A 24,481-nucleotide genomic window follows, 5' to 3' on the forward strand; every position below is an offset into this window, starting at 1 on the left:
CCAGGAATGTCTCTCTGAGAAGCCCAGAGTGCTGGGCCTCCAGACTTGCTGATGTCAATGCAAAAAGATGACCCAGGATGATTTGATTGTAAAGGTCGCTCTCATCAGAGTGAATTTTCTTTTTCCCTCCTAGTGTGGATGTTTTATGTATCTGACCATATCATCTCTCTGAAATCCAGCCACCTAAACATTCATGGATGCTGACTCTGGGGTTCTGGGGAGGAGAGGCCTGCCTAAGTGTCAGGGTCCAGGGAAGAGGGATTTGCAAAGTCAGCCCCCTTCTTTCTTCTTATTTAGAGAATTCAGTAACATAAAATTCACCATTCTTTCTCCAGCAAAAAGGTGACCATTATATCTTTTAGACAGTAATTCCTGTGTAAAAATTACTTGCGAGATTAATACTCTAATTGCTCTCCACCATCCAACGTGCTCTACCACCTTCTGCCATTCGCTGTCTTCCTCCCCTTCCCCCGCCTTCTAGGTTTGGGAATCAGAGGCATTGTATAATAGTGACACTCTATGAACCCTTTTTCTTGAATCTCAGACACAAACAGAGGGAAGACAAGGGGGCAAGGAATGGACCAGAGAGAATGGATGCCCCCAGAAGAAATGCAACCAGCTTTTGGAAAGATATATTTACAAAAAAAGTCAGGTCCATCTGGAACATATTTTAACAAAATAAATGCCCTTTTCTACTATGAGCAGCAGATTAGCAAAACACAAAAGCCCCCAAACACCAAAGCTCTCTGACCAATGAAGAAAGCAAAACAAAACTGAAAGAGCAGCTCCTTCTAGGGATGACCAGTCTTTCTGGTGCTCAGGGGAGTTCCTGGTGCCATGTGCTAGAGTAGAGACCTGCCCACTGCAGCTCGCCTGTGCCTTTCCTCCAGGCGTTATTTGTACAAAGGCTCCACACACCAAAATATTCCAATCTCCCCTCTGCTCCCCTATCCCTGATGGGAAGGAACGTGTGCTGCTTCTGTCCAAGTGTGGAGTTTCTGAAACCACTTGGGCTGAGATCCCCAACTTAGAATCCCCCCTTATTCTGTCAGTTTCCTCTCCATTTTCTTACACAACATGGTAGTAACAAATGAAAAATGTGGCAATCTGAGGACAAAGTAAACAATGATTTTTCTCTTTCATCACTGTCCTGGTTATCTTGCATGACTGGGGTATAAACAACACGTGAGTCGACTCACCCCTCACCCCTCTGTCGTTTGTTTTTCAGCAGAGACACTGAAACGTTCTGGAATGAAGAGATCAAACAAGAAGATACCAATGCTGGTCTCTTCTCTTCATTCCTCTCCTTGCTTCTATTAATACATTCACAAAGCCAGAAAAGAACCCTACTATGTTTTCAGAAATGCCCAGAACATCTGGCTAACATGTTCTAGCCCTTAATAACAGTCCAAGAGAGTAGTAACTTCCTTCTTCTAACTCAAACATAAAACATTTTCCTTCTTCATAGAGGTCTGAAAGCAGCAGGTCTTTATGTAGGGACCTTCTATCGACTTGAAGTTATTAAACTGTCCCCCGTGGCCACAGGATGAATAATCCCGGGCCCCTTAGCTGTTTCTGCGCTCTAATTTCCAACCCTTTAACTATGTCTCTGGCTCTTCTCTAGACTCTTCAACTCCTCCTTGGCATTGGAAGCCAGGGCTGAAGACACAAAGCTCTAGTGATGGACGGACCTCATGGCTTCTTCAGCCCCTGCACAGCCACAGCCCCTGGCTGTGCCCCTTCTTCAACTCCAGGGCACCTCCTCATCTCACATTCAAGCTGCCCCCTACCTCTTCTTCTCTACTCCTGTTTTTATGTTAGTAAAAGAAGGAAAGAAAAAAAAAAAAGGAAGAAAGAGGGCAGAAAAAAATAGAAAAGGGAACTTAGTAATTTATAGAGATAGGAGAAAATTATTTTAACAGGAAATACAAGCCAAAAGATTTGTTTTACCAACTGAAAAGCACATACAAACAACAAACCTTTGCAGACAGCCTTGCAACATGTTTTTACACACAATATTCCTGTGTCTCCTACCGCCCTGTGGGCACCCTGCGTCTGCCTGCAAACACAGGCTGACTTGTCCCATTTCAGATTTATGCTAATAGGCGAAACACGAGGAGAAGCTTAGCTGAATTCCAAGAAATAAGTTATTTAATGCACATCTGAAGGTTTGTGCTTTAAAGTCAAAGAAGTTCTACACAGGGAAGTAAGAGATCCTAATTTCATTTTCACAATGGCTGGATGGGTGTCCCTCTAACCACGCACAGTTACCAGCTCTGCCCCGCGCTCACATTCAGAGCCAGAGCAATGACCTCGCACACAAAAGTAGTTAAAGACAGCTGAAGGAAAGAGAACCAGTTTGGTATTTTAGAGTAGCTATGAAAGATTTTTCAGGGGCGGGGGGGAGCACTAACCTGTGTTGTTTTAATCCGCTGAAACGACCGAGTTCTCCAGTTCCCCTGCTATCTTCTGCCCAGTTTCCTGTAAGTGTTGCATGTGACATTACACTTCCTCACTGCACCTTCTCTGACTCGCCTCTCTCCGAGGTCAGAGCCATGTGATAAAATCCTCTCGCTGTTTCACACTGGGGTAAGCCGTGTCTTCAAAAATGGTTGTGTACGGGGAGAGGTGATTTTAGGCATCCCTCAGGCACAGGTAGAGGAGCTAAGCCTGGCGGGGAGGCAGGGGAGAGGAATGTCCGGACCCCTGGCACTTCTGACTCCACAAGGAGGGAGAGAGGCAGAGGAAGAGAAGGACGCTCTCGAACTCTGGGGTCCCCCTTTTTGGGGTTGGGGAGGCAGCTGAGAAGGGGCGGACCCTCTCAGTGCAGCTGGGTGGTCTCCGGTCATTAGGCCAGCCCCGGCGCTCCCGCACTCCCCTCGGACTGCTGCAGAAGGGCGGCCATGGCACTGTGCCCAGGACGTCCCCTGGCTGCACTCTGGAGGGCGCCACCACCAAGGAGCACACCCAAGGGTCAGCACACACATTTCTGGATGCTGCAGCGACACCCTGAATTCCCTGGGACGGTCTCAAGTTCACATCCAGTCTATTCAGTCCTGCTGTCAGACAGTGTGCCCTAATTCTTGGTTCAGCAAAGTCACGACACTCTCTGCCTCTCAGGGCAAAATAACTGGCAGACATTTCCCTTCCGCTGGTCTCCAAAATACGCCAGGCTTTTGGTTCCCCCTTAAAGGGCTGACATTGACATCCCTTCCTGTGGGATGTTGGTGGGTTCCTGGTGGCATGTGAGCCCTGGAAGTGGGGGGCCCTGATACTGGCCTGGCCAGAGCACCAGGGGGCAGTGCCTGGATGTGCCCCTCGGAGTCCCCAGCCATGGAGAGACTGGAAAAGAGCTGAGGCAGGACCAAGCAAGAAGCACAGGGTGCCCTTTCTGGCTTTCTTGTTTCTGTGGTCAGTGCCTTCCTCTTCCTTGTGAAATTCCTCTAACTCTCTGGAAGCAGTGGATGTAGAAAGCGGTATGTGGGAGTAAAACGATGCCCTGGACCGAGGGGAATATTCTGTAATTTGTACAACTTGACCCAATGCAGAAACCCCAAAATTGTTTCTATCTGGCTACCCTGGCATAATTTATTTTTTCAAATGCTTTTAAAGAGATTTTTTGTTTATTTTTTAGAAAGGTAACTGTAGACGAGCCCACTCTTCCAAGTCTTAAAAATATCACCCTATAATTCCCCAGTGAAGTTTTCCATGTGAGAACACCGAGTAAGAAAATGAGTCCTGAGAGTCAGAACTTTGGACAACAGTAAAACCCTGAAGTCTCACCACATGATTGCATTTCTGGCTTTGAAAACATGTATAACTATTTTACCATTCTGACAATTGATGGCTGGTTTTCTGATTGAACTACACAGTTAGATTAGCCAGTAGAGTCAAGATGGATAGACGCATGGCCTTAGCTTTAAATTGGGAGTAATGGGAAAACCTCGCCATCTTGCAAAAACAAAATGCTACATAGATGATAAATAATAGGGACTCCATTTGAATGTATTTAGGAGTCGCATTCTGGGTTAAGCTGCCAGTTCTATTTTCAACTAAGCAGTTACATATGTTCTACTTTAAGCCATGCTCTGTGTGGAATTTTTAAAGGGTTTAACAAAATGTTTTATAATTTTCCTTTGAAATTCCTAACCTGGCATCCTGTCCATGAGGTTTTTCTTTTTTTTCCCCCTGTTTAGGCATTTAAAAAATTTTAATAGACTTTTTTTTTATCCTCACCAGAGGACTCTTTTTTTTTTCATTGTTTTTTAGAGAGAGAGGAAGGGAAAAAGGAAGAGAGAGAGAGAAACATCGATCTAGAGAGAAACATCAACTGGTTGCCTCCTGTACGCACCCAGGCTGGGGATTGAACCCGTAACTTTTTGGTTACAGGACAATGCTCCAACCAACTGAGTCACGCTGGCGAGGGCTAGACTTTTTAAAGAACGGTTTAAGATTTACAGAACAATCAAGAAGATAATACAGAGTTCCCACCTTTTATGCACAGTCTCCCCACTATTAAAATCTTACCTTTAGAATGATATATGAGTAACACTTTATAAACTGATATTGATACACTATTATGGACTAAAGCCCATAGTTTATTTAGGCTTTTCTTAGTCTTTCCCTAATGTCTTCTTTCTGTCCTAGGCCCTCATCCAGGACAACACATCACATTTAGTCATCATGTCTCCTTAGGCTCCTTTGGGTTGTGACCGTTTCTTAGCCTTTTCTGTTTCTGATCACCGTGACAGCTGAGAACTCGACAGGCATTTTGTAGAATGTCCCCCAATTGGAATTTGTCTTCTGATGTTTTCTTGTAAGACTGGAGTTATGGGTCATTTGGAGTAAAATTGCAGAGGAAAAGTGCCATTTTAATCACATTGTATCAAATATATACTTTTCCAACTAATTTCCTACTGCTGACGTTGGTACTAGTCTGTGTCGGGTTTCTTGGGAGGCAGGTAACCGGAGGCAGCCTGTGTCCGTTTCTCCACTGTAAAGCCGTCCCGCGCTTTCCACACTGCACAGCGGGGAAGGAAAACCGGAGGGTGGAGTGCCTCTGTGAAGTACTCGGGATTCTTCTGCTTGGAAGATTTGTCTCTTTTACCTCCTTATTAATTTACTCAATCTTTTATTTATATCAGTATGGCTTCATAGATATTAATTTTATATTTTGGGTTGTACTTCAACACTATTTTTTTGCTCAAATTTTTCCACCTTTGGCCATTGGGAGCTCTCTTGGTTGGTTTCAGTGCTCCTTTGACATACTTCTACCAATTTGGGGCTTTTTTGCCTTTTATTTTGGAGCACTTCCTTATTTTCTAGCACTACAAGATGCTGCAGGCTCATTGTGTATAGTACCTTCCCAACTGTCCATACTTTTGTCTGTCTCCCCAAGAGAATAAAAGAAAATAAATCTATGGGTCTGAGAATTTTTTCCTTTGCCTTTAATTTTTATTAGTTCTGCCATGTGTATTAGTAAAAACAAAAATTTTTATTGCTTTCATAAAATTAGTGCTAGCCTCTACCAGAGAGAAAACATCAAAATACCAACTGAGTGAAATTCTGAATTTTCTTAATTCCAAGATGCATGTTTTTGTGGGTGGTGGGCTTTTTTCTTCATAGTTTAACATTCCTGGAATCAGAGTGTACATTTAAAGTCATGCCCCCCCGCAATCTGTCATTAAGGTGATGGTGCACCTTACAGCTGATGGTGTAATACAACAGTTAATTAGTGCTTGTTTGGAGCAAAGGCATCAATTAACTACTTCCACTGATTTTTCCCCCCACTGAACACACATTTTGACTAAAGTGGTTTGATGTGTAGCATCCACAGACATTAAAACTCGTGGTTTTTGTCTACTCCCAGACATATTCTACCTTTACCACAAACCACAAATTCTCAAGTCCTAAATATAGATAAAAGAAGGGGCGTTAAATTCTTTTCAATTTTTTGTGTGTTCACTATCTGACTCCTTTTATGTTACCTTTTTGAGATCTCATGAATCCATCGTCATGCCTAGGAGACTAATACTGACATTGAAGGGCTTCAAGAATGATGTTTCGCTCATGTTAATGAGGAGTAAAAGCGTTTACAGATCAGGAAGGACACCTTGATTCTGTCTCTTCTATTTATAGAGGTCAGCAGACTGCAGACTGGCAGAACTGGCCATTCCTTTCTCTGTGGCCAGCATCTTCTCTCTACCTCACAAACCGCTGCTGCTTTGGAAGCATCATGTTTTATAGAAGTTTTCTTCTAACAGAGTCTTGTTCAACCATTCACTCTGGGTGTATTTCACAGTCACTGGTGTGATGCCCAACATTTTCATCCAGGCAGGCAGAACTTGGCCACTCTAAACACTGTTTTCTGTCTCCCTCCTGTGTAAAATGGACTAAGCTTCTGAGAGTGCCCTAATCATCACACCAACCTCCCGGAGAGACTGGAAGGAGATGCTCTGCTGACTTTCTTAGGAAACCATTGACCAAGCTCTTACCACATGTCAAGTACGGAGCTAAATGCTTACATACATACTCCCGTTTAATTCTCACTGTAATCCTGTGAGATAGGTACTGTGATCCCCACTTTACAGAAAAGGTAACCAAGTTAGAGAGGCTAAATAATCTATCCAGGGCTCCTCGAAAAGTTTAAAGCCAACATGCAAGCTCAGCTCTGCCTGACACCAGAGATGCAGGGCCTAATGTTGCTCTTTGTGGTCGATAGCTTTACCATCCATATCTCATAAACAGGCACTTTATTGAATGTAGTCCTGTTCTCTAATTACTTTCTGCACATGCTTTTCACCTCAACCAAAACTAAGTGGCAATTACGGGCAGGGATAGTTTCTTTCATCCCATTAACTCAGCTTTCCAACCTCATTCCAGCAGCTTTCTCACAAACCATGTACTTTTGCCTTACTGCCAATCTGTTTTTTCTAACTTATTAGAAAAAATCTGTAATTTTGCAAAAAAAGGTAAGTAATTTACCTTTATTATTTCCCTCCCCCATGTTGTTTTTTTTAATTTTTTTCATTTATTAGCTTCTTAAATTACAAATTTATTTTACTTTCAGTCTTTTTAAATAAAAGCCTTAACTTTTTATCTACATATATTTTAGTTCTATCCCACACATTTCAATGCATTGTATCCTCATTGTCAGTTATTAAATAGTCTTTCAGTAATGATTTCCTGTTTGACCCGAGAATGATTTTAAAGGGTCATATTTTGGTTTCCAGGTGGGGGAGGAGCTATCTTCTGTTCATTTGCAATGCTATGATATTGTCATATGTGGCCAATAGGTCTACTTTTTAGTTAATTTTTCTCTGTAATGTTTCTCTGTGGTCTAGTATTTCATCAATTTTTGTAAATGCTCTCTGTTCTTTTAAAAAATTGTATGTATTTCCTATTTCTTAGGTTAGGTCAATAACAAAAATTATGTTATTCAAAGCTCTGTTCCTGCTTAGTTTTGTCCACCTGATCAAATTCTGAAAGCATTTTGTTAAAGTCTCCCACCATAACTATAGGAGAATTTTCGCGTTTTTAAATTATTTATTTATTTATATTTTTATTTGTATTATTTTGCTTGCCTCTTTAAAAAATTTTGCTTTATCTAATCCGGTGCTAAGATGCTCAGTGCAAAAAGGTTCATTACTATTGAATCTTCCTGTCTGACCTAACTCTTTTATTCTTTTATGTCTTATTTAATTATTTCTCTTTACATTTACTCCTACACTTTTTAATATTAATATTATCATCCCTATTTTTATTTTGTTCGTTAGCATTTACCAACCTATCCCTTTCTCTTCTTCGTTTCTGTGTGATTTTGGGATGCATGTGACTCCAAAAGACAGCATACGGCTAGGTTATCTACTTAATCAATCTGAGAGTCATCGATTTTATTAGAGGAATTTAACCTAGACACATTTGTTGTTATGTGTCTATCTTATTCCTGCCATTTATCATATGTATGCTATTCTATTATTTTCTTCTTGTATCTCCCCCTTTCTTGACTTCTACTGATTGGCCATACTTTTATTATTGTAGTACCCTCTACCCTGGCTGTGTATGTGTTTTAATAGCTAATGGTTTCGAAATTCTACCTAGACTTTTTTCTAAAGATCAAATACACATGACCTTTCTTGGTGAATATCAGAGAACTACACAGTAGGACCCTGCTAATTGGTAAGATCAGTACATTGTTTTGGGGAAAAATTTTTTTTTAGTTTTTACTTATTTTCAGAGAGGGGGAAGGGAGGGAGAAAGAGAGAGAGAGAAATATTAATGTGTTGTTGCCTCTCATGTGGCCCACACTGGGGACCTGGCCTGTAACCCAGGCATATGCCCTGACTGGGAATCAAACCGGTGACCCTTTGGTTTGTAGTCTGTGCTCAATCAACTGAGCTACACCAGCCAGGGCTTGTTTTGGAAAATTTAATGGTAGGTTTATGTTAATAACAATAATAAATTGTGTATTAGGGGGAATGACATAACACAGGCATCAGAAACCCTTCTAAAAGAATATACTGCCTGGTCTCTATTCACTTCCCTCCCCCTTTCCAATGAAGAGGACTGGCTCTCACAAATCACATGGGTAAGTGTGGGGTAGAGGACCCAGTGGCTGCGGCACAGCCAGGAACATCCTGGGAATGTTTTGCAAATTTTGAACTCTGACACATGCAGAAGCTCTGGAGATCTGTAGATATATCTGCAGAAGGGAGCCTGGGAGGATGAGTTTCCTGCTATTTTACTTCATTTCCAGTCAGTAGAAGTCATCATCAGCTGAGGAATCTATTCGAGAATTAGGTATGAGCCTAACTGTGAAATCATAATAACATAAACATATCCTCTAAAGAGTCAAGGAATTCAAATGAGAAAATAACATTGCTAGACTTGCTCAGAGACTAGTATGCTGCGCTTCCTAACATCTAATAACAAAAGCACAGGACTCAAGAAGAATGTACACTTTTTTTTTTGCCCCCAAAATGAGGTGGTTTCCACCTTTCTAAAGCTTTGGTATCAGTGCATGGTGATGGGGAAAATTCTGGCCAAAAGACACCTAAGCAGGTATTGTTTGTGCATGTTTGTATGTATGTGTATGTGTTTGAATGAAAGTTTACATTAAAATTTCATATTTAATTTTTCATGGAGAATCCCAGGGTAGTGGAAAGGAGGATTTAGGGATAAAAGTGTAGCAACTATTTGAAGACCTGCTGGTTGTTTTCAGTTTACTGGACTAAGATCCTAGTTTGGACCACAAAGAAGTAATACACTACCTTAAATGAGTGTTTCTGTTCTAACATAACATTTAACAAAATTAACTTAGCTGCATAAATATTTTATGAGTTAAATATTATTTTTCAATCATTCTCATAATATAAAAGGGAAGACTAAAGTTCCAAGAGCTAAAGAGATTTGTTCAAAGTCAATAAGATAATGAATTGGGATTTTAAACCTCAAGCTTCTGACTACAAGTCTGGTGTCATTTCCAGTATACAGCAAAACCGTCTTCTTGTTGTTCTGTCTCCCAGAGAACCCTAAACCCATGCACCCCACATGCACACTGTGCAGGGAGGAACTGCAGTGAGGCCCGCCCTTGGCAGTCAGTGCTTCACAATGTAGGTCAAACAGTCCAGTCAGACCCCAGAGCAATTGTTTCTACACTGATCCTGGGAAATTTCTGCAGTATTAGGTCATGTTAAAGGCTTTCCTCATTAGCAATCCTGCAAAAAGACACCATGCACCACTTTTTGAGCCCTTGGAACAGCTAAAGGGAAGATGAAAGGTCAATAAAGTTCTCTCACTAATGCATCGCATTCTGGTACATTTGTTTATGCCATTGTAATGTGATCTAAGCCAGAATTATCAAGCCTTCTGGCTGGCTATCTTCAAAGCCAGAGCCCTCACAGAATCATTCTTCTTTGGCATACTACAGGCCTGATGCCAACAACCAAACTGACCCTTTCCAATATCATACAGTTGAATTCCAAATAACAAGGCCCCTCATTCATCTTTGTTGTTAATCAAAACACTGAAAGGATATGGCAAATTCCCTTGTTCATAAAAAGACTGACTAGGGACACACAGAAAGCTTTGCCATTCACCCAGTATGAGTTTTAAGATGACTCATAAATACAGAACTCCAGAGGTGGTAGACAGTACTAAGGACGAAGACACTCTCACACATATGTTGCCTCTTTCTGTTAAATGGAATAGAGAATAGAATACAAGTCAATGTAAATAATTCAAAAGTGTACCAAGGGTGCTTGGAGAGATCATGAATGTTAGTATACATATTTGCGGCTGTCATTCAGGATTTGTGTTTTCATCATATAAACACCTAACATGAAACCAAGAGAACACCTAATTAATTAACTGTCTATATATGCACAGTCTTCCTACTCAGATGCATCCCTCCTTTCCATATTTAAGAGCCCATAGAATAGAGTGGACTTGGCAAAGATATGTCTCTCCTAAAAGAAAAGCTTCTGGACTCAAACTACCTGGGTTCAAATCCCAAATCCATTACTTACTGGTGAATTATTTTATTCTTCTATAGCCACATCACCCACCATTCTGCACAATGAGTGTGCCCTCAGAGTATCCTGAGATGACAGACATGAATCTGAGGCTATCACCAGCATGCCACACCTGGTATGCTTCCAGTCTTTAAAAACACATATTTTTCAAATGCCAGGGCTCATAAATGGCAGCCAGACACTTCATCTGGTGGTCAAGCAAAGAAATAGCGATCACGAGTAATTCTGAATGGGTGCAATTTCTACCTTAGCCACAACTGTAAGCCCTAACTTCACAATAGCGCTGCACCAGATCAGTCTTTAATCTCGACTTGGCTCCTCCGGTACTGGCAACAGGAGCTCAGACACTCCACTGGTGCAGCGACTCTAAGGCTCAGTTACAAACCACCATTCTTTCTGGGCAGTCCCTCCCCCATATTCTCCTTCTACCAACTTGATGAAGTGAAGGTTTGAGACAGATTTTTTTTTTTAACAGAACCCTCTTATTGTTGTCCAGCACCCGTGACAGCTTCATATCTCTCTAAAGGAGACAGGAAGTTGGGAGCATTATTGGCCCTTTTAAAGGAAAACAGGAGTGGGTAGGCACCTCCAAAGATGAATATCTTCAAACTTGAGCATGTGCTACTAGGACAACCAAGCTCACCCCACAATCTGATTTACCATCCCTTTAAACATATCTGGAGGCCCTGGCTGGTAGCTCAGTTAGTTAGAATGACGTCCCAATACGCCAAGGTTGAAGGTTCTATCCCCAATCAGGGCACATACAAGAAGCAATCAATCAATACATAAATAAGTGGAACACTAAATGGACGTTCTCTCTCTCTCAATAAATAAAATTTTAAAAATATCTGTAACAATATGTAGCAAAACAAATAAATTACTTTTCATCTGTGAGTACATCTCTAAAATAAAGATCGACACTTATGGCAATAAGTACCTCAGAGAGAAGTGGTTTGTCTCCACAATGAAATCATGGCCTTGGTTCAGGGGTCAACCTCTTCCTTCCGGACCCCCCCAGGTAGAGCCGTGCCCCCTCACTTCACTGCAGGAGCGGTCCACTACACCACTCGTGTGCATGTCTATCTCCTCCTGGGAGGGTGAAAGGACCTGGCACCTTGCAGGTGTCTGCCGAATGCAACATAGGATGCCAGCAAGAAAGATTACTGTCTCCCGACGACAAAGAATGGAAGAATTCCTCATTTACAAATACACAGTCCAGTTCACCGGTTTTATAAATGCTCCACTCTGTGTATGCACATAGTATAATAGCTTCAAAATAAAAAATGCCGATTTAGATTCCAAATTAACCTGTCTAGTGACTTATAGATTTTAAGGTTGAAACTGGACATAAAACTCTCTTTGTCCCTCCTTCTACAATCTCCTGTATGCTAAGGTGTTTCCTGGACTTTCAACTTTCACTGAATCATAATGCCATCCCAACGGCTCTTCTCAAAAAGTATGAATTCTCTTTAGCTTTTCAGTTTTCCTTTTAGGATTCAACATAAACAGCACACCTCCTGACAATGTTTTTTAACAAGAATAGAAAGTCTTGGACAAATCGAAAGCACTCAACATCCCCATTCGTACCTGTGCTAGGGATCTGTGTTCTGGTTCGACATGCCTGTGGCCCGGCTGCCCTCTGAAGGATGGGCAGTGGGAAACGCCCCAATGCCACGAGACCTTGTGTGTAATCACCACACGACTTGGGTGAAACCAATACCATCGCGAACTTATGTCTCCCGAGACAGACTAATCGACTGATCACATGTGCTGTGGATGTGCTGCCCTGACCTCGGAATGTGACCTTTGACCAACAGGATGCTGGCATCCTGTGTTGCTGGCTGGATGAAAAAGCAGCGTTCAAAGAATAAAGATTTCCCCACACAGCCTCTCTGAAGGGATCTGCCCTGTGATCTGCCACACCCTGATTTTCAAAATTCAGATTGAATTATCTGTTCATAAAGAGACCATTAAACTGATTCCAAATGGAAGTACTAAGACCCTTAACACAGTTCAGCTGCTTCTACAGCATGAGCCGCCTCAGGCTCTAACAGCCTAATCTTCATGTATACGCTCATATTGCTTTACAAATGCTCTTAATAGCATACACTATTAGCATTATCCATTAACCTAAAATAATTATAACATTAAGTGTTTATGTGTCTCAACAGTATTATACATTTTTAAAAAAACCCTAAGTAGTCAAGATGGTGGCATAGGCAGACATGGCTCACCTCTTCCCACAACCATATCAAAATTACAACTAAAATATAGAACAACCATCACTCAGAACTGTCAAAAATCAAGTTGAATGAAAGACTGACTACTATGGAATTAAAGAAACCACATCCATCCACACTGGTAGGAGGGGCACAGACATGGAATGGGCTGGTCCCTCACATGTGGTGGATAAAAATTCGGGAAGGATATCTTGGGAACGAGGAGTCCAAGCCCTATACCAGGTCCCCCAACCCAGGGTTCCAGTGCCAGGAGGATAAGTCCCTACAACTTCTGGCTGCAAAAACCAGTGGGGATTGAGTCGGTGGAAGAAACTTCTGGGGCCCCAAGCAGTTCCTCTCAAAAAATCCTCACATGAACTTACCTACTCAGACGCACTCCCTCTGAGCTCCAGCACTGTGGTAGCAGCTTGAAAGGTTCCAGTAGTGTAGAGCGAGAGGCTGAAGTGTCTGGCATCCCTCCCCACAAAGAGCTGGCAGGCTGGTGCCATATCTGAGACTCCATCAAACTGGCTAACACTGTTTGACCCACCTTGGAAATCCCCTGAGACTCCACCCCACACAATTTATAGGCCCACCCAACCTGCTTTTCCATATGAATGGCTGATCTTGGCTCATGCTTCACAACTTCCTAAATCCTATCAAGCAAGCAACAGCTGGCCTCAGTGAGCCCCAGGCCCACCATTAGCAGCAGCCAGCCTAGATTCACAGCTTGGCTTCCCCTGGGAATCTCCGAGCCCAGCACAAGTAGCAGCCATCTCAGACTGATTTATAGCTCAGGCAGGGTGGCCCTGGGCAAAACATAGATCTAGGCTAACCTTGGCCTGCACTGCTCAGGAAACCCCAGGGTCAGCGCACCCAGTGGACAGCTACAGACCACGTCGGAGCATCTCCACCCTGCCCCCAGACAGCTGATCCTCCACGGAGTGTGGAGGTTGGTAGTCAATGGTCACAGCCCATCCCTGCCACTGACTGGCCTGGGTAAGTCCCTTCCATTGACCTGCCAACAGCAACCAAGGCTCAACTACAAGAGGAGGCTGTACTCAGCCCACTGGAAGGGCGTACCCTGAGTACCCAGCTTGGGTGAGAGGGGAGGCTGTGTCACTGGACCTTACAGGACACTTACTACATTAGGCCACACTACAAAAACACAGAGTCAAAGCAGCTCTACTGAATACATAGAAACAAACGCAAGGAGGCTGCCAAAATGAGGAGACAAAGAAACATGGCCCAAATGAAAGCATTGATCAAAACTCCAGGAAAAGAGCTAAAGAAAATGGAGATACGCATCTACATTTCAAAACACTGAGTTCAAAATACTGGTTATAAGGATGATCACGGAACTTAGTGGGGACCTCAACAGCACAAAAAAGAGTCAGAAATGAAGGATACACTAGTTAAAAAATAAAGAACAATTTTATAGAGAAGTAACAGTAGAGTGGATGAAGCTGAGAATCGAGTCAATGATTTGGAACATAAGGAGGAAAAAACAACCAAACAGGACAACAAGAAGAAAAAAAGAATCCAAAAAAATGAGGCCTCTGGGACAACTTCAAGAGGTCCAACATTCACATCATAGGGGTGCCAGAAGGAGAGGAGAAAGAACAAGAAATTGGAAATTTATTTTAAAAAATAATGAAAGAAAACTTCCCTAATTTGGTGAAGGAAATAAACATGCAAGTCCAGAAAGCACAGAAGGTTCCAAACAAGGTGGATGCGAAGAGGCCCACTCCGATACATCATATTTAAAATGCCAATATTTAAAGATAAAGAGAGAATCTTAAAAGCAGCAAGGGAAAGGAAGCTAGTTTCCTACAAAGGAGTTGTAGGAGTTGTCAGCTGATTGCTCAAAAGAAACTTTCCAGACTAGAAGGGACTGGTAAGAAATACTCAAAGTCATGAAAAGTAGGAACCTACAGCCAACAATGGTCTATCCAGGAAAGCCATCATTTAGAATCGAAGGACAGATAAAGAGCTTCTCAGACAAGAAAAAACTAAAGGAGTTCATCATCAGCAAACCATTATCCTATGAAATGTTAAAGGGACTTATTTAAGAAAAAGAAGAAGATCAAAACCATGAACAATAAAATGGCAAAAAACACAAATCTATCAACAATTGAATCTAAAAAACAAATTAAGCAAACAAGAAGAACGGAGACAGAATCATGGATACAGAGAATGTTTTGATAGTTACCAGGTGGGATGGGGGTGTGGGGGAATGGATGAAGAGGTGAGGAGATTAAGAAGTACAAATAGGTAATTACAGAATAGCCACGGGGATGTGAAGTATACGGTATAGGAAATGGAGTAGCCAAAGAACTTATACACGTGACCCATGGTCATGAACAATGGTGGGGGGATTGCCTGAAGGAGTGGGGGATACTGGGTGGTGGGGGGTGGGCAAATGGGGAAAACTCAGGACAACTGTAATAGCATAATAAAAAATATAATTTTTAAAAAACCTAAGTGCTTTTTAATGCATTGCTTAATTCATAATCATTGAGGAAAACTGTTATATCTACTTTAGAGGTGGTGACAGTTACTACAATATGAAAGGTAACAGCAACACACCCCTCCAAACAAACTATAAAATTGCAGAAGAGCTTGGTTTGTTGCCTTTCGTTATGGGTCTCAGTTCAATAAATATCTGTTAACTGATTAGCTAATCTACCATATTTATCTTGTATGGGAAAAAGAAACTAGCAGCAACATGGCATATTTTGATGGGACCAGATGGTTCTTACTGTCAAGATCTTATAAACACCTGTTATGTGGTAACCACCCAAGATCTAAAGCCAGGCAAGCCTGCTGGGTGAGTGCTCCAGTTATCTACTGCTGCATAACCAACAACCCCAAAACTTAGCTGCATAAAACAACCATTTTATTTTCTTCATGGATTATCTGGGTCAGGAATTCAAAAATGTCACGGTGGAGACAACTCTTCTCTGGTCCATAATGTCCGTGTGGTCTTAGCTAAGACCATTGGTAAACTGGGGACTGGAATACTAGGGCTGGAGAATCCACTTCCAAGATGGTTTCTTCTTTTATGTCTGATGCAAGGCTGGGAAGGCTGAGGATGCACTCAACCAAGACTGTCCACCAGAGCACTTACCTGTGGCCTTTCCAGCACCTAGCTGGACTTCGTTTTTTAAAATTATTTTTAGGAAGAGAGAGGAAGGGAGGGAGGGAAGGAAGGAGAGGAGGGAAGAGAGTGGGGACAGAGCGGGGAGAGAAGGGGATGGGGGAGAGAGAGAGAGATTGAGAATTTGTTGTTCCACCCATTTAGGCACTCATTGGTTGAGTCCTGCGTGTGACCTGACCGGGGATCAAACCCACAGACCTGGCACATTCGAATGACACTCTAACCAACTGAGCTACCTGGCCAGGGCCTAGCTGGACTTCTTACTTGGTGGCTCAAATCTCATAAAGCAAGCATTCCTATTGAACAAGGCAGAAGTGTGGCCTTTTGTGACCTAGCCTTGGAAGTCACATGGGGCCATTTTTGTAGTATTCTCTTTGTCAAAGTAGTACTCTCTTGGTCAAAGGGACACAGACCCACCTCTTAGTAGCAGAAATATAGATAGGCAGCCATGTTTCCAAACACTCACAGTGAGTCTTCAGTTTCCTGTGGTCTGGTGCACCAGACAATTTGAATTTGAACTTTTTAAAAAAGATTTCATTATTTGTTTTATTTTTAGCGAGGGGAAGGGAGGAAGAAAGAGAGGGAGAGAAACATCACTATGTGGTTGCCTCTCAAGGGCCCCCTACTGGGCACCTGGCCCACAACCCAGGCGTGTGCCCTGACTGGGAATTGAACCAGCGACCCTTTGGTTGGTAGTCTGGTGCTCAATCCACTGAGCCACACCAGCCAGGGCTGAATTTGAACTTTTATTGATATGTATGTGTGTTTATGTAATATCAACCATAAATGGCTACAGTTATATTTCTAGATAATCAGATTCTGAATTGTGAGTTTATAGTTCTGATATAATGCATATACATGGGTGTGAGATAAATATTAATTTGAAATAATGACAAAGTAAATAACTGGCAAAAGATCTACTGGCATATCTGGCATTTAGTTTTATCAAAATTATTCAGTTGGGAAAAAATAATTTTTTCCCCTATCTCCACTAAGGTTATCAGATGCCCCAAGTTAAAGTAAAACATTTCAGGAGCTAAGAAACTTAGGGGAAAACATTCTAACTTTATAGAACTAACTATTCAGCTTAAGGTGGTAAACTCAAACTCCTAACTGAACTAGGCAGGCAGAAGAGTAAAAGCAGGCTGGGTAAGCTAATGGAGATAATGGAGACTGGGGTTCACCGGAGCACCTTAAGCCTTTGCCCTTAAGGTATTTGAAATCAATTATTTAAAAAATACTTCACTTTCCAGAATTGGCTCTTAGACTACAGCTAATGATCTTTGATTTAGATTAGGTGACGGGTATTTCCTAGATTTAGGTTCTTTTTGCCTAATGCTCTTGGGCCATTTTGTACTCCTCTGAAATGGGAAAATAAACACCCACTATATAATTCTGTAGTTAATAATAAACACTTATTGAGCATTTACTATGTTCCAGACCCTGAGCTAAGCTATTAACATTTGTATCTTATTTAATGCTTAATGGTTCTTTGGGGGTATTGCTGAACCCATTTTACAAATCAGGAAATTGAGCTTCAGGGAGGTCAATTAATAACAAAGGTGACAAAACTAGTGAGTGGTAGAGTGGGTTCTCACCTAGACAAGTTTGACCTCTACACCTATGGTCTTAGCCACTGCATGGCATAATATCATGCTTTAGATGAATGTGGCTTCCCTAAACCACGGGTGAGCAGCCCCCAAGAAGGGAGAGGACGCCTTTGCCAACATTTCTTTGGTTGTAATCCGTCCACTCTAATTTTGGGATTGAAATGGGAGACTACCCAAGGCAGTGAATATGCATGGACAGTACCTCATACCCAGGAGCCCTGGAAGTTTAAGACTATATAAGAAACAGGGGCCACTGTACTCCTGTGACCTGACAAAGTTTCCCTGGACACTTGAAAGGAGATCTCGAGTCTCAGCCTTCTAGAGGATAGGCAGTGCTCCCACCACTGACCTCCTGATAGCACACAGTACTGTCCACCAGCAAGGCAATGCTCACGGGTTCATCAGAGAGGCACAAGATATGGCATTGTGGGAGTCAGAACTTCTGTGCTCAACAACCTGTCTTGGCAGACCACATTATGATTTTCCCTTTAAAAGCCTGTCTTTAAAAAAAATCCCCTTTAAAAATTCCTTCTCTATTTCCTTAAAGAGAAAATTCAAACAGAGTCCTCATGCATCAAACATATTACAGAGGCAGTTTTTAATCATTTAAATTATTTATCCTTCATTGTTTAATGCTTTATATCATTGCTCCATGCATAATTTATTATACCATTTGTTTATTAAAAATTGATCATGAGGACCTGCTCTTTCTCCATTCTCTCAGGCTACAGATATTTCTCCATTAGATCACTTGGAAATAGACATTTTTTAAAAAATTTACTTTAACAGTTTGTATAATCCTTTCTTAGGATTACTTGTCTCTGACAAAAGAACTAGAGGTTACCTTAATGTAGTAACTGCTTGTTTCCTTTATTATATAACTAGAAAGCTCATGTAAAGGCCCGCTGAGACTTTCAGGGGGATTTAAAAAAAGGCTTATTTTACTAATGCACATGTAAAAAGGAGGCATGGAAGGACAAGATTCTAGAATCTTCCATGACTAAGGTGTCTGTGGTGTCATCTCTCTCTCTTCCTTTTCTATTCTGTTCCTTTTTTCCTCCTCAGATGGATGACTCATTTTCCTTGCCTTCATTATGTCTTCAGTCACTTCTTAATTTTCTTCTAACTGGTTTAGTTTCTTTCTCTTCTTTTTCCATTTTTTTCCCCTCAAGCCTCTTGCCTTTGCATTTCTTACTCTGTGACCTGAGTTGTTCTCTGCAAGCCACCAAGCCAGATCCTATAACTCTCCATCAGCAGTATCTCCAATCCACTGCCCTCAAAGTGAAAGGTCCGGGAAGGTGGACACTCTTGCCTCAGATCTGGTCATTCTATTCTTTTCCATGGGAGGACAGAGGAGAAGCAGAAAGTGTGTGAGAGACATATGAGTTAAGCAGAAGCTAAGAAGCATCTAAGGATCTCACAACATGATAGTCAGAAAAATGTTTGCTGTGGACAAAACCTGAAGGAATCAAACTTGGTACATTCCAATTGGCTCTTCTTGGTGCTTCCAGCCCATTCCAATGGGATCTAACACTTCCCCTCTTCCAGGGTTTCCTACTGGAGTGGATGAGACTATCACTACCTGCCCAGGCCAAGAACCTGAGGATCAGCGTTGCCTCTTCCCTCTCTCTCAGACCCATAACCAACCAATCAATCACCAAGACTTGTAGATTCCACCTCCTAGTATCTTTGGAATCCATCCCCTGTGCTCCAAACCCTTGGCCATCCACCACTCCCCCTTGCCTGGCCCCTGAACACTTTCCTGGGGGTCTCCAGGCCCAGGTTCCTCCATTCACAGTCTGCTGTGGCTGTGATCTATCTGAAAGGCAGTCCTGCTTAAAATCTCTTCCCATTATGACTGAGATCAAATCTAATTTTCTTAACATGCTGTAGCAGGCCCTCAATATGTGAAGAGGGCCCTCCTATTTAACTCTCCAGTCTTCTGTTTTGGAAACCTTAGGTGTGACTCTCCCCACAACCAAACATACTCACATAGCTCTACTCTCTAGCCACGCAGCACTTCTTTTGGTTCCATGGAAGGGCTATGTTTTTGCTTGGTTCTTGGCCTAGGGTCATGCTGTCCTTCTGCTAGCAACCCTCTTTGCTCATCTCCACGGGATGACTCTTCCACCCTTCCATGAAGTCCAGGCATGCTTCCAGGGCATTAGCACTCCTCCCAGCCCCGTACATCTCACCCTGCACAGTAATTTTCTGATTCCTGACTTCCTGTGCTCCCCCAGACTATAAACTCCATAATGGCAGGGACCAAGCATTGTGTGTTCCCCACTGGATGTTTAATGCCTGGTGCATGACAAGCACTTGATAAGTATTTTATTGGAGAATGACTGTGGGGTGATCTGCTCCATTGGTGGCCTCCAATGAAGCATGCACGCTGGAATTTCATTGCTTGTTTAGTCTTCTCCCTTTGAATTGGGCTGTACCTATGACTTGCTTTAACCAAAAGAAAGCTGCAGAAATGACCCCATGCTAGTTCTGTGTGTGCACCTTAAGAAGACCTGGCAGTTTCTGCTTTTGTGATCCGAACCACCATGTAAAAAGTCCAGTGACCCTGCCGAAGAGATCACATGGAAAGAACACAGGGAGGCACTTGGAGAGTGAGAGGTCCTGACACCACATGGAGAAAAAAAGAAGCCTAGCCATCCCTGATTGCCAGCTTTCCTAGCTAACCTGCCCAGGTAGCCTGTCCTAGCTAACCTGCTGAATACAACCCCAGTCTGGTTAAAGCAAGAGCAGCAGCAGAGCTGCCCAGCTGATCCCAGCCCAGACTGCAGACCCATTAGTAATTAAGTGGTTGTTGTCTTAATCCACTAAGTTTTGAGCTCATTTGTTATATAGTAACATTTAACTAATAAACTAAATTTATGAGTAAAAGGGAATAAGAAATCATTTCAAAGGATAAATTTCATGCAAAGATGAGTCCAAGTTTCTAACAGGCAGATCCAAGAAAACAGCAACAGAATTAGAAGAATATAGAGGAACTCATACCACCAGCTTCGGTTTATAATACAGCACAATATTCCTCTGCCATTTTCTTTGGTTCTAAGACATTTTCCAATGAAAAGATTTTCCTACTTTATTTTTTAAGGATTCCTGGTCTGACATTAAAGTAAGAAGTCCAACAAGGCTATGTGAACATTACCACATAAATGGAAACTGGTCCCTGGACAACCCATACTGATGTTCCATTTCCTCTCTCTCCCAGCAGTGCAGATCCACAGCTGTGGATGAGGGCGTGGGCGCTGCTGTGTTCAGGGAGACCAACACTGGGGCTTCTGGCTTAGGTGGATCGTCCATCAAATATTCAGTTCTGTGTGAAAAATTACCTTAAGAATTGAATGGCCAAGTTTGACCAGTAGACTAAAATGACTAGTAGAAACAAACAGCTTCCCATGCCTCAGCCCAGGCATTCAATCAATCTCTCTCTCACACACACACACACACACACACACACACACACACACACACAATCGATGTTCCATGGAGACAGCTGACGCACACTGTTACATGATCCAGGATATGGCTAAACTATTTTAAAAACCCATGCACATTTGCAGAATGAGGAGAAAGGCTGCTAAATTTATAGTGGCTTGGTGAAACTTTGGATTGCTACTTCCAATAATTGCTGCTCTTTCAGAAAGGAAAAGCATCATTATATAAGAACTATGGTCTGAGCAAAATATCTGTCTTTTGTAAAAATCAAAAAATAGAATGCCAAGAATATTTCCTAACAGTTTATACTGGACTAATGCTTTGAATTTTCTGAGTGTTCTCTTACAGGTAAAATTATCAGTGTGTTTTTTTGAATATATCGTGTCTTCTAAAACTGTCTCCAATTAGTAAATTGTATGTGATGGAGATTAAAATAAAGAATGGGTTTAGGGAAAATCTAGCGGTATGAATGTTGCATGTTTAGGAAGAGAAGAATCGAGTTTCCAGTATTTGAAAGCTCCAGACACTAAGTAGGAGAAACAGAACCCTAAGCATAAACGTCAATGTCCTGTCAGTTGATGAAACAGAGCACGAACCTCTTTTAAACTGCTGAGAGCAAATTCTAGACTGAAAAAATGGAAATATTTCCCATTCATTTTTTCTTCCCTAGATAAGGGTGCTCTTTGAATAGATGCCAGTTGGCTGCTCCCTAAGACACAGCAGGCCCAGAAAGAATGGAGAACTTGTTCTCTAACTTTTCTTCTTCTGTAGAGCAACTTCTGGTGGAGGCAGAGGCTGTGCTTTGACTATGGGGAGAGGTCAGGGTGCACAGGCAGTGAGCATGAGCCAAGCACCCTGGGTTTACCTTCCAAGAACAGGCTGGCATAACAGCCAAGAGGCTTTTGCCATAGAAGAACCTGGGAGATTATCTTGGTGAAGTCAATCACCTCAGACACAAGGGAATAAAGGGGTGCTGTGCTTTGTAGGGGGATGGGGACTCATGCTCCTTATATGCTAGTGGCTAGGCTGGGCCTTTTCACACAGTTTTATTTGGTAGGAATTTAACAAGTGTTTATTGAGTGGGTGGATGAATGATGAAGGCAGGAAAGAAATACCCAGAAAGGAGACATGGTTCTGTTAATGGTAAGGGTGGAACTGGGTGAGATGGGAAAACAGGGTGGACAGGGTCATAGCTGAGCCTTGGGGATTAGGGGAGGGACAGGAAAAGGCAGGAGAAAAGCAAAGACCATGTGCATGCAACTCACATAAGCCCTGTGATAGTTTAACCAAGGGACTTAGAATCACAGTGAAGTTCATTAAATGCAACAAGTTCACATAGAACAGAATTATGCAGAATCTCATAAGCATCCTATATCCTTGAAGTGTGCAAAACAGTGTGAGCCACCTTAGAAGAGCGTAGAGTTGTTCCCACAGCGTTCTGCTGGAGGCAGAGGGGCGGTGGGTTTTACAGAGCCTTTCACAGAGCACTGCAGAAGGCAGGCACACCCTACTTCACCAGGAAAAGCTTTGCTTCTGTTTGAAAAAAATGAGTTATCTGCTTAAAAAACACAAACAACCCGAAAACTACCTGTGCAGCACAAAGACTATAGGAAAAGGACCTTGTAGACGTGAAAGGCGGCCCCACCATTAACTAGCTGTGTGCCCTCTACACATCAGGTCCTCCGTTTGAGCCTCTGTTTCAGTATCTGGAAACAAAGGTAATGACCCCCTCACATGGCCACACTGAGGATCTAGTGAGATAAGAGTGTGTGAAAACACTTTGAAATTATTTCAGAGATACAAGTTTTAGGAACTACAAAAGGTAATTTTTATAAAAGAAATTTCTCAATAAGTCAGGCTGTTTCCTGTTTCCTGTGTTTATATTGACAAAATCCGTGGCTGTGTCAGAGGAAAAGCATTATTTAAAGAGATACTTAGTGCTCAGCACAATTTCACAGACATCCCAAAAGCAGGCTACATCAGGGGATCTCACCGGCACTCTGAGAATTGACCTCTAGGGTTTGGCACATAATGCTAACACAAAAAAGTGATTAAAAATGCCAACTTCCAGCCCTGGCCAGGTGGCTCAGTTGGTTGGAGCACCGTCCCATACACCAAAAGTTGGGGGTTTGATTCCTGGTCAGGCCACATACCTAGGCTGTGATTTGATTACTGGTCAGTGTGCATATAGGAGGCAACCAGTTGATGTTTCTCTCACATTGATGTTTCTCTCTCTCTTTGTCTCTCTGTCTCTGTCTCTGTCTCCCCTGTCCTCTCTCTCTAAAATCAAAAACATATCCTTGGGTGAGGATTTAAAAAAATAATAATAATTTAAAAAAGAGAAAAATTCCAACTTCCATGTCCATGGCTTGAAAGTGAGGGGGTAGACTGCAGACCGTGTCAGGGAGGCTGACATGGGACCCGGGTTTGAGAACTGGAAGGGAATTCCACATTATCAACTCCTATTTCACAGACGAGAAAACCGAGAACTCAGGATGGGAGGTGACTCATCCAAGATCACAGTAGCAATTGTGGGACTCCACTATACGTCCAGCATTTTTCCACTGCAAGAAGTTTGACTAATGGCAGACTCCTAAAACCCAATTCCCATCAATTAAGAATCTGTGTAGAGCCCTGACTGGTATGGCTCAGTGGGTTGGGTGTCCTCCCACAGAGTGAAAGGTCGCCAGTTGGATGCCCACTCAGGGCACAGATGTGGGTTGCGGGCCAGGTCCCCAGCTGGGGGCATGTGAGAGGCAACTGATCGATGTGTCTCTCACACATTGATGTTTCTCTCAGTCTCCTTCTCCCTCCCCTCACCTCTCTCCAAAAGTAAATAAATAAAATCTTTAAAAACATGAAAAATAATAAACAATGAAAATAAATAAATAAATTCCTTAAAAAAAGAGAGAGAAACTATGTAGAGTTAGCTCGACTTCCCCAAAACCCACTTGGCCACAGCCTTCAGAAGACATTTGGAGCAGTGGCATTTCTACCGTGGCCTGGGGGTAGGGCGAGCCACGTTCTGGTCGGCCCAGGACAGGCTCTATTTATGCCTGTTGTCCCGGCATAATTATTAATAGTGCTCCCTTGCCTCTCACAAGTGTCTGCATTTGAATGGAAAATTATAAAGCACTCTTTGTGCTTTTCTGGGAGGAACTGGGAGACCTAGGACAGAACTGCTCCCTGAGAGCTTCGTGTGATCATTTGGAACCAAGACAGATGTGATAATTGTCTTCAAATATTTACAGGTTTATTCTGTGTTAATAAAATCAGACCATCCTGTGGCTACAAGGATTAGAACGTGAACTACCACACGGAAACCACGGGAGTGGAATTCTTCTTCAGTATTATAAAGCAGTGTGGCCTAAATCGTGTCTGGAGCCAGCCTGCCTGGATTCAAATTCTGGTTCTGCCATTTACTAGCTTTGTAACCTTAAGCTGCCTGCCTGCCTAAACTTTTTGTGCTTCAGTTTCTTCACTAGTAAAATAAAAGTAATAAAAAGAGAT

General features: G+C 42.3%; 1 protein-coding gene across 3 annotated transcripts in view; it reads right to left on the reverse strand.

Moving 5' to 3' along the window:
• The window catches only part of WIPF1 (WAS/WASL interacting protein family member 1), a 118,824-nt gene that overhangs the window by 71,804 nt on the left and 22,539 nt on the right, over positions 1-24,481 (reverse strand). For 2 of the 3 annotated variants that reach the window (XM_045196284.3, XM_045196282.3), the window contains exon 1: positions 2,415-2,550. The exons of the other annotated variant lie outside the window; for it this stretch is intronic. The gene's annotated coding sequence lies outside the window, so the exon portion shown is untranslated. Of the gene's footprint in view, positions 1-2,414; positions 2,551-24,481 lie in introns of those variants that run through there. 3 annotated transcript variants of the gene reach the window in all.

Source organism: Desmodus rotundus, chromosome 2 (assembly GCF_022682495.2).
Source record: "Desmodus rotundus isolate HL8 chromosome 2, HLdesRot8A.1, whole genome shotgun sequence".
NCBI classification, from domain to species: Eukaryota; Metazoa; Chordata; class Mammalia; order Chiroptera; family Phyllostomidae; genus Desmodus; species Desmodus rotundus.